Here is a 9,793-nt window from a genome sequence, read left to right on the forward strand (position 1 = left end):
TTTAGTAAAAGCTGATTTTTATGAAATTAGTTGTGCTTATTCAGTTTCTCTTTATCTGTTACAAACCAGAAATTAATCTTGACTGTGTGGTTACTTAAAACACTGAAAGTCATCAGTTTTTTTCAAGCAACAGCAACTTTTTGTTGTTCTGTATGGGCAACCTCTTCTGCCAGTAATCAGTCTTTATACTAAAATCACAATCATAGGATAGCCCAAGCTGGAAGGGGCACATAAGAATAATTAAATCAAATTCCTGCTTCCACACAGGAACTCCTAAATCCTTTCAAATCGGAAGATATGTTTTTGAAAATGTATGGGTGTGCCTCTTGTGTTTGCAAATGTTTCTTAAAGCACAGTCATTACCAAAGTGTAACAGAGGTACCTGCTGCTGTGTATCACAGCCACCTGAAAGCATCGTATCACCAGTGTCTGTTGTACAGGAACTCTTGTTGATCTGATCAAACAGTCTGTGCATATCAAATACAAGTGTTACTTCTGCCCTATTTCCCTTAGGTACAGTTCCTCTGTAATAACATGAGCAAAAAGGGAGGGTTTGGATTATTGAGGCTGAAAATGCAGTGCAGGGTTGTGTGAGCACTGGAGACTGATGGGCACTGGTGGCTCTCCTTGTTCCACTAGGTAATATTTGTTACAGTATTAATGATGTTAGAGTGGAGTTTTGCTACTTCAAGAAGAGGTGAATAATCATTTCCCCTAATTGCTTTGAACTGTTTATTGAACATTGATAGTTACAATAGAGACAAAGGTCCAATGAAGGTTGAGTGTAAAATGGTAACTCAGTGCAAGGTTACCCGATTGATTCTAAGATTTTAACTTTCACTGTTGCCATATGCATATTTAAGGTTTTGGGAGGTTTTATGAAGTAGAATTTATGCATTTCTTTTATGTCTTACTTATGGAACTTGCACATTCACTGTGGTCCAGACAATCTGGAATATAAGCAGCAGTGCACACATCCACTGTTGCTAATTTTCAGTTGTCATTATTGTAAATCCACAGAGGCACTGGGGATATGACTTTAGCTGAATTCTGCTGTGTAAGCAAGCAGATGGGTGGTGCCCAAAATGTGCAGTGTTTTCCCTGAGGAGTATGGCAAGCATGACAAGCCCTTTGCCTCACTTTCCCTCCTGCAGCCTCAGTGCTGCGGAGGAGGGACGACAAGGGAGGCCTGACACACTCATGCTGAGATCTTGGGATGTTTGATTTGGGAGGCATCTGACTGTTTCTCACTTTGTGTCCCTGTCCCTAGGGAAGCCAGTGCTACATGTGAAGACCACCTGAGCTGCTCGGCATGGAGGTCGGCAGTGTTCAGGCTGCAGGCAGCCAGGGAGGGAGGTAGCAGAGGTGCCAGTTGAGGCTGTTCTGCAGCACATCAGCAGCTCCTCATCTAGCCCACCCTGGGTGTGGCTCCTGCACACATCTCCAGCCTAACTGCTGTGTCCTTGTCTCTGGAGGCAGCACCTCTACCTCCTGACTGACACGTGGTAGTCATACAGTGTGAGGAAGGACAGCTGTAGAATAGCCGTATTTTTATTTTTTTTAATTAGAAGTTGGGATGAGGCCGTTACAATTACACCAGTTATCAAAATCGGAACTGAGCAGTCAAAGTTCAGAGGAACCTTTCTACTTCTGTGGCAGTACTTTTTTCTCCTGACCCAGTGGCTGGCTCTCACACATTTTCAAAAAGAGATGTCTTCAGATCCCATGCGGGGTCGATGCCGAGGTGCTCTCTCTGCTCCTGGGACGCTCGGCCTGGCAGCATTCGGCGCTTTCAGAGCGGGCAGTGAGCGTCGCTCCCACCACGGACCCCGCAGCGCATCCCGCACCGCCGAGCCGCCCGCTGGCGACGGGACCCCGCCGGCAGCCCCTCTCCGCCCAGGGGAGGAGGCTCCGGGCTCGGGGAGCCGAGCCGGGTGGTATGGAGCGGGAGCTCGACCTGCTGCTGTACCTGGCGCTCTTCTTCCTCCTGCTGCTGCTGTTGCTGCTGCTGCTCTGCCTGCTCATCCGGCAGCTGCGGAGCTGGCCGCGCGGCGCTCCCGCCGCAGCGCAGCCCACGGGCGGGTGCCGGCGGCCGCCGCCGTGAGCCGCGGGAGCTGCCCGCCTCCGCCGCGCAGGTGAGTCCGGGACTCCGCGGCGTTCCGCTCGGCCGGGGGCTGCCCGCCGTCCCCCGTGTCCGCGCCCGCGCTGCCGGCCGCGAACTTCGTCCGCTGAAACTCTGCCCGCCCTACCCGGCTGAAGCGGCTTCGGCTGCAGGCGAAATCGAGGGGAAACGCGGTGGCGAGCTTGGCTCGGAGCCTTTAATCCGTAACAAAGTGTCGGAGAAATCCCTTCAGACCCTCTTTGTGGGTGAAGTTTAGGCTTCGCTTTGGCAAACTGAGCTCTGAATTTAACCTGTAGTAGTGTTTTCCAACGCGCTCACGTTTTTAAGATTTCTTATTTTTCTCGAACTGCGTCTTACCCAGTCTTCCTCCATTTGTTCCGCAGGAGTTATTCCCCGCAGGTGACTGCTAAGGCGGTGTCACCCCTGGGCGGGGACAGCCTTATCACCATCCCACTGCCGACTCCTCCCGAGCTCCCTGCCTCGTAGCTGCTCAGATAGGCGCTGCACCGTGTCTTCAGGTGGGCAGCTTAGTCCTTCGAGGAGGGGGACATATGGAGAAGTTAAGGCTAGATGCTAACAGCTGTCCAATGAGCTGACAAAAGAAAGTAGTTACTTTAAAGCCAGCTTTCTTGTTCAGGTGCATAGGTTTTAGTTTGGTCGCATTAGGTGGCAGTGGGGTGTGTTCTGCAGGGCACAGTGCTGCTGATTCAAACAGGCGCCTCTTGCTGATTCAGCAGAATGCTCTTTTTCACACTTGCTGTGCATTTCTCTTGTGTGTGGTGATGTGCTGTGAGGACAAGGCTACCTTTGGAGGCTGTAGCACCTATGCCATGTTCTGTGAATTTAGACCTCACCCTGGCTCTCCTCTGACAGTGTATCCTTTCACTTCTTTTTCTGTGCACTGCTGGGCAGTTTGGCATGGGAATCTCTGGCATGTGGCCTCCGTGGCCACGAGCTAAAGCAGTCCGGGAGAAAGAACCTGATGAGGGTGCAGAGGGAGCAGCCGTTACCCTGACTCTTATTCCATCTGGCCCTGGCTCTTCACTTCAGGCTTTCTAAATTATTGCATAGTCTGTGCTGTCTGTCAGTCTCTTAATTGCATTGTTTTGGACCCCATCATCCTCTGAACAGCATTCAGCGCTGGTAGATGTGGGCTCTGGAAGATTTTATCTAGAGGCTTGGACCTGATGCCATCCTTTCTCATGCCCCTCACGTCAGTCTGATTTGTACAGGTTTTCCTATCTGTGACCAGGCAACCTCTTGTCTGTAAGGTTTTTCATCTTCTTTCTCTGTGAATATATTGGAGATGACTTTTTCTAATCCTTGACATGTGGCCAGTGGCTAATGATTTTGCTTGATTAGTATTAATAGCCATAAAACTGTAGGATGTATACTTCTTGAGCACAAAGAAAATAATTTATATCTAGCTGACTTGCAGAGAAAGAGTACTGAATTATTTCAAATAATGTAAATGGTTGAGGCACTTTTCAGAATCAGAATCATGGAATCATAGAAGTTGAAAGGGACCAGTAAAGGTTATCTGGTCCAACTCCCCTGCAGTGAACAGGGTCACCTATACCTACATCAGGTGCTCAGAGCCCTTCCAGCCTGACCTTGAGCGTCTTCAGGGATGGGATACCCACCATGTCTCTGGGCAGTCTGTTCCAGTGCCTCACCACTCTTATTGTTTAAAAAAAAAAAGTCTTCCTTATCTCTGACCTAAGTTTCCCTTCTTTTAGCCTGAAACTTTTTCCTATTGTCTTGTTACCTAGGCCAACCCCCACTTTTAATAATTTGGCTTGCAGAAGCTCTTTATGCTTGTATTGCACAATATAAAGAATCTTTTAATTACTCTTCACAAGTGCAACAGACAAGACACAAGCTATTATGTTTATTTGGAAACAGGAAACTTATAGGTGATGTTTCCCTGACCATTGTAAAAAGGTCTCTGGGGTTCTTTGTTTAAACATTTGGAAGTCAGAGGATTAACAGCTCTTAGTTTTGTTTTGGTACTAGTACAGCATCTCAAATGTCCTAGTTTCACAGGTACCTGCAGTGTAGGAATAAATACTCCAAACATCCAGCACAGGTAACATGAATGATCCTTGAGATTCGTCTCTGTATTTCAGTCCTGTTGCCTGCATCATAACTTGGAAGGATATCCAGACATCCAAGGAATTTGACATCACTCACGCAACTGATATCAAATGTCTTCTCTGTTCAAATGGATTTCCATGTCTTGATATGGATTTTAGACATACGTATGGAGGCAGCACCTTTCCATCTGTTGCTATGGTCACAGTTTAGAAAGGTGAAGGAAGGCCCAGATTCTCTGTGATGACATTGTAGCTGATAATTTCACTTTCCAAATGTAAATTGATGCTGCTGATATTCTCATGTTCTTTCTCTTAGAGAAAAAGCTCAATTTCTGTGCAGAGAATGCCTCTTTCACTGTCCAGACCTCTTACTGGAGGTATCTAAATCTTCAGTGTCCAACTTCACAAGAGATGATTTTAATTCAGTGAAGTCAGAAGTAAGCCCAAGTCTTTAAAAAATATTATTGGATGAATCATCCTTGGGGGATGTAAACAAACTGCAGGATGAGAGAAACACAAGATGTGATCATAAGTAGTAAATTAATCATGGGTTTGCAAAGCATCCAAAGAGTCCTGTGTGTTGCTGTACCTAGATGTCCTGTCATGGGGAAGGCTACATCTCCTTTTTTCCAGTTCTGGTATGCTGGGCAGTATCTGGACACACCATTATTAGGCTGCTGTTGATGAGGGATTCAGGTGAAAAATGTTTTAGGCGTTTTGAAGGAAATATTAAAATGGTTGAACATATGTGCTTTTATTAGCTGGTGGCTGAAGAGGAGCATGATTGTCTACAAACACATGAAATAAACACTGAGGTGGAAGAAGAGAGCAGTCTATAACTAGGTATAATGACAGAGACAGGGACTATCAAGAGAATCTACTTGATAATGAAATTATTGAATCAAGAAATAATCTCCCAAGGAAAACACACAGTTAATTATTTCAGTGTTGAGAACTGGTGTACAAGGGGGAATGAACCTGTGTTTTATGAAGTTGTGCTAGCTACAGGTTCAGCTCTTCTCACATCTTTAGAATATAGGATATAGAGACTCAGATATATGGACCAAATCTTTTTCTGGTGAAGCCTGAATATTTGCAGAAGTGTCCTACTTTTGGAAAATGCACAAATACTTTAAAATGAGTGGAATAACCTATTTCTTTTCAGATGTTTAATTTCACATGGATATTTTTGTATTGATGAATAGCATAGCTCTCTCACAGCCACAGCTGTGCAAGACCTGTGAAGCAACTTTAATTTCTTAGCACTCCCGAGAAACTCATTATTTTGCTTCCCTTCAGATATCATTGTATCTCTCAAGTTTTACTTTGGAAATGTACCCCTTTGGAGGGCTATCAAAACTGCAGGGAGTTAAGAGCTGCATTGAGGTGTATTGCTGGGACTTTTGCCAGATTAGTTTTCTGTTCAGGCATGCTGGCACATCTGAACTGTGTGCCTGCTCTCGTGACTTGTGTCATGCTTGAAAGACATGGTGCTGGTTCAAGAATCCATCCTCTTGGACTCAGGAGGTGGATACAAATTTTCTTCCACTTTTAGGGAGTTTTGAGATCCCATGATGCCAAGAGGAACTTCAAAAAGAAAGCTCATAGTCAGTCAAGATGTAGTGGTTGCATCTTACTGAGAAGACTTGATCCAGTTTTCAGACATCTGGAAAGGACTCTGAATGCAGAATTGTTTATATACAGAATGTGATGGTCCATGGGGCTTAGGCTTACTGGATTGTTTTGTTGTTAGGTTGATTTGTTAGCTTCCTTCACAATAATGACCAGAAATTTTAGGAAATAGGCACTGTTACTTGAAGTAGTTAGAAAAAATTCACTGCCTGTGTCCTGCATCCTGCATGTTGCTTTGGATTGGTCTCATCCAAAGGTCTTTCTCTCTGGCAATCTTTTAGCTTTGTATGACCCCAGACCGTGTCTGGACCATGAGTGTTCCCTGCTGAAAGTGGAACCTTACCTACTACTGAGGTAGCACAAGTTGCTGTGCTGGGATGTGAGATGCCTGCCATGTGTGCCATGCATGTGCAGGGTGGCCGCTCTCTTCTGGTACGTTTACAGACATATAAAGGCAGCTGGAGGATCTTCTGAGGGTACAGACAGTCCTTCAAATCACAGTAATCAAAAGCCATGAACCTTATTTTGGTTTGTTAAACAGGAGCTCTAGTGTAAGGCAGTGTTGAATCACTAAGGTGATATGTTGGTGTTACTCATAGTCTTAAGTATCTACTTTCCATTTTTAGCTTAGATTTGATTGTGTTCCCTTTCCAGATAAAGTGAGCCTTCACTTGTGTGCTTGGGCAACCATACAGGTTGTATGTCATTCTCAGCTGTTTCTTTGCTAGTGCTACTGAGGTATCAGAATTCAGCAATCTATGTTCCTGTTGATAGAGTGTAGATTCTAACTTCACAATGGGTACGGTGCTAGCATTTGAAAATAAATAAAATTACAAGCATGCCAGCCATATCAAAACTTGCAAGTGATCTGTAAGAGACAATACATGGAGATAAAAAAAAAGACAATTGTAATGCCAAAAATCCATATATTCCATGGCTTGGCTGTAATATCAGTCCATATTGTTCTAGAAAGCATGGGATGATTTATTTTCCTTGCCTCCAAATACCTACAGAAACAAAATTATCCATTGCTTCTGACCTTAAAACTGTCTCCTTTAATAATGTTTTGGGTACACAGTTAATGACTCAAAAAAGCAATTTATATTATCTAAAGTGACTTCTATAGCTGCTTGTTTGAGACAAGTGATGGATATAAATTTAAAACCAGACCTGGAACCTGTACACACATGCTGCTGTTTCTGCTGCATGTGATTAGCAGCAGAGATTTTCAGCCTTATCAGGAGAAGAGGTGTGAAGGAGACAGTTGTTTTTCTAGAGGTTGGCAGTATCTGTGAGCTGCACTCTATCTGGTCAGTGGTGTGTGCCTTATTAATATTTTTGCCTCATTAAAGAAACTTTAAGAGGTGACTCTTTGTCTTAACTAGTGGTAATGAAATGTTCAGAGGTATCCATTCTTTCACCAGAGATCAGCTACCTTTGCTGGAACAGGTTTTGCTGCTGCTTTGATTGATTACTGAAGACAAGTGGAGCTATTTTGTCCTGTGGGAAAGGTTTGCTGGTATATACTTTTCCTCTTTGGTTTTGTCTTTGTTTGAGGTGATTGATGTACTCAATCCAGTCCTTTCCACATGATGCAAATGCCGTGTAAGATCAAACATGAGATGGGAACTTACTATTCTCCAGTCAAAACTGACAAACCTCATCTCAGATGTTGGTATTATGCCTTGCTGAGGGGCAGGCTAGGGGTTATGGGGAGTAGGACACATTGTCAGCAGAGAGAGGGGAAGGGAAGCTAGCTCCTTTAGCTTGTTGCACAGGAGAAAGAAACTTAGGAAATAAAAGCAGGGAAAAAAGTGAAACAGCTGTTGAGGTGGGTTCCTGGAGTGGGGTGGGAGCTGGGTATGGTGGGCTTTGCTCCCTGACCTGGGCAGTAGGGTCACTTCTGGAGTGTTTTGGAGTGCATGCACTGATAGAAGCAGGTGAGAGGGAGGGAGCCCAAGGCAGAGGAGCTGAAGAGGAGATCCAGAAAAAGATGGGATATATAAGGATTTACCATACTTGGTTTTGGATATATAGTAAAAGCAGAGGCCCTAGTTTGTGAGGTACATCTGTGGAAGGAAGGGTAATGTGTCTGTGGGAAATGTTCCTCCAGTTTCCAGGATAATAGTGATGTTTTACAAAGTGCTAGATCATGAGGCCTCTCTTGCTCCTGTTTCTAACCTCTAGGTATGAGGCAGACTCTTGGGCTGCGCTAAAGACTTGTAGCCTTGTTCTTCAGCTCCAGACCCTCCAAGAGGAATCAGCCACCTTGTGCTGAGCACCTGAGGATGTCCCCAACTTCCCTGTATATGGCAGGAGGAGCCGAACCTCCTAGCAGTGAGGTATGAAGGGATCTGTTAATGAGTTGCCCAGCACTTCTCTAGGACTATTGGTGTCTGTGCAGAGGTTTTCTGTCTGGCTGTGAATGCACACCGTAAGGTATATCTTGCCTTATAGGGAGGTGAACCCTTGTATTCTTTCTTCCCTGATTTTAAAGCAAGTCTTCATGGTCTTTTATAAGCCCCTAATGAAATGATCTTGCCGAGAGTGACTTATGGTAATTTGTCAGTAGCTGAAATGATGTAACCTACTTCTGTGTCAAAAAACACAGTATGGTTAAAATAGAAGCCTTTAAACTTTGTAACTCTGTCTTGCTGAAGTCAGACCTTACTGGAGACCTCTGTGTATGTGTTGCCCTGATTCAGATGTGAAATCACTGAAGACTTCAGCTGTCAGAAGATTATGGATAGTTAGGAGAGGAATTAGAGTTCCACAATAAATTATTGCATAAAGAATAAGCACGGTGGAAAAGATGATTCATCACTGCTCTATACCCACTGCTCTATACCAGTTCTATATTTGCATTATTCATTCAAACTCAGCTGAATTCAATCATCTTGTACACGACTGAAGCTGGAGAGGAAGTGTGCTGCACCTGGCCTGTATATCCCCTTTTCTGAGGGTGGTGTTTGGTACAACCTCACTGCCCCGATTCCTCAGATGGGAAACTGAGGCACAACTGACTCTGAGCATGCAGAAAGTCAGGGTTCCTTGGAGGGATATGTGGGCTTGCATGCCTCCCAGGCAGTAGGAGGTGGTCTGAGGTGATCTGCCTGCCTTGAACGGTTTTGCTGTCTGAGGCCAAAATGCTGGAGCCAGATCTGTGAGTAGGCTCTGTGTGACTGCTGCATTTACTCTATCTGCTGCTTAAACACTGGTCAGAAACCCAGGAGACTGCCTGGACAGTGTTACAGGGACAGATGAACAAAGTTTGTGATTTGACTTTCTGGACAGAGGAGACACAGCATGTTTTTTCTGGTGTTCTGTTCTTGCTTGAAAGATGGGTGAAACTGTTTAGGGGAAAGTTGTGTTTGCCATGGCATGGGTTTGCTTTGCCATGTGGGTGGCTGGTTCCTAGGAGATGCACTGAGCTGATGTGCTTGATGAACCTGCAGAATTTTCCCTCCTTTGATAGTGAGTTACTAGCTCATGCTGACAGCACTAAGCCCCTGAACAAATTCCCTTTTCAACCTCCTGCTTTTGCTGCCAGCCCCACAGTAATGTCAGGCTCTGTGGAAATCTGAAGGTGGTAGTGTTCCAGGAGGTGAAAGATCTCAAGCATAAACAAGTACCTGTGTCAGAGGCAGAGCTGCTTGATGTGAGGAGATGTGGAACGAACTAATCTGCTTGCTTGTCTCAGCTTGCAGTCCTGACAAATGAAGTATTGCCTGTGAGCTTCTCTAGGAAGCAGCTTTTAAAGTAAATGAATAATTCTGTAACTGCGATGTTAAGGAGAAATTACATTCAAATGAGTCTTTTAAGTCTGGTATCTTTGGTTTAGTCCAGTTCTTTGAGGATATTTGGTGCTTGACTTGATTTCTCATTGGCTGCTTGGAAGCTGTTTCTTGGTGTCTTTTATGGATATCGAAGTTAAAAAGCTTTG

This window comes from Cyrtonyx montezumae, unplaced genomic scaffold (genome assembly GCF_038088225.1).
Source record: "Cyrtonyx montezumae isolate F1298 unplaced genomic scaffold, pur_monq_1.0 scaffold_2, whole genome shotgun sequence".
Lineage (NCBI taxonomy): Eukaryota > Metazoa > Chordata > Aves > Galliformes > Odontophoridae > Cyrtonyx > Cyrtonyx montezumae.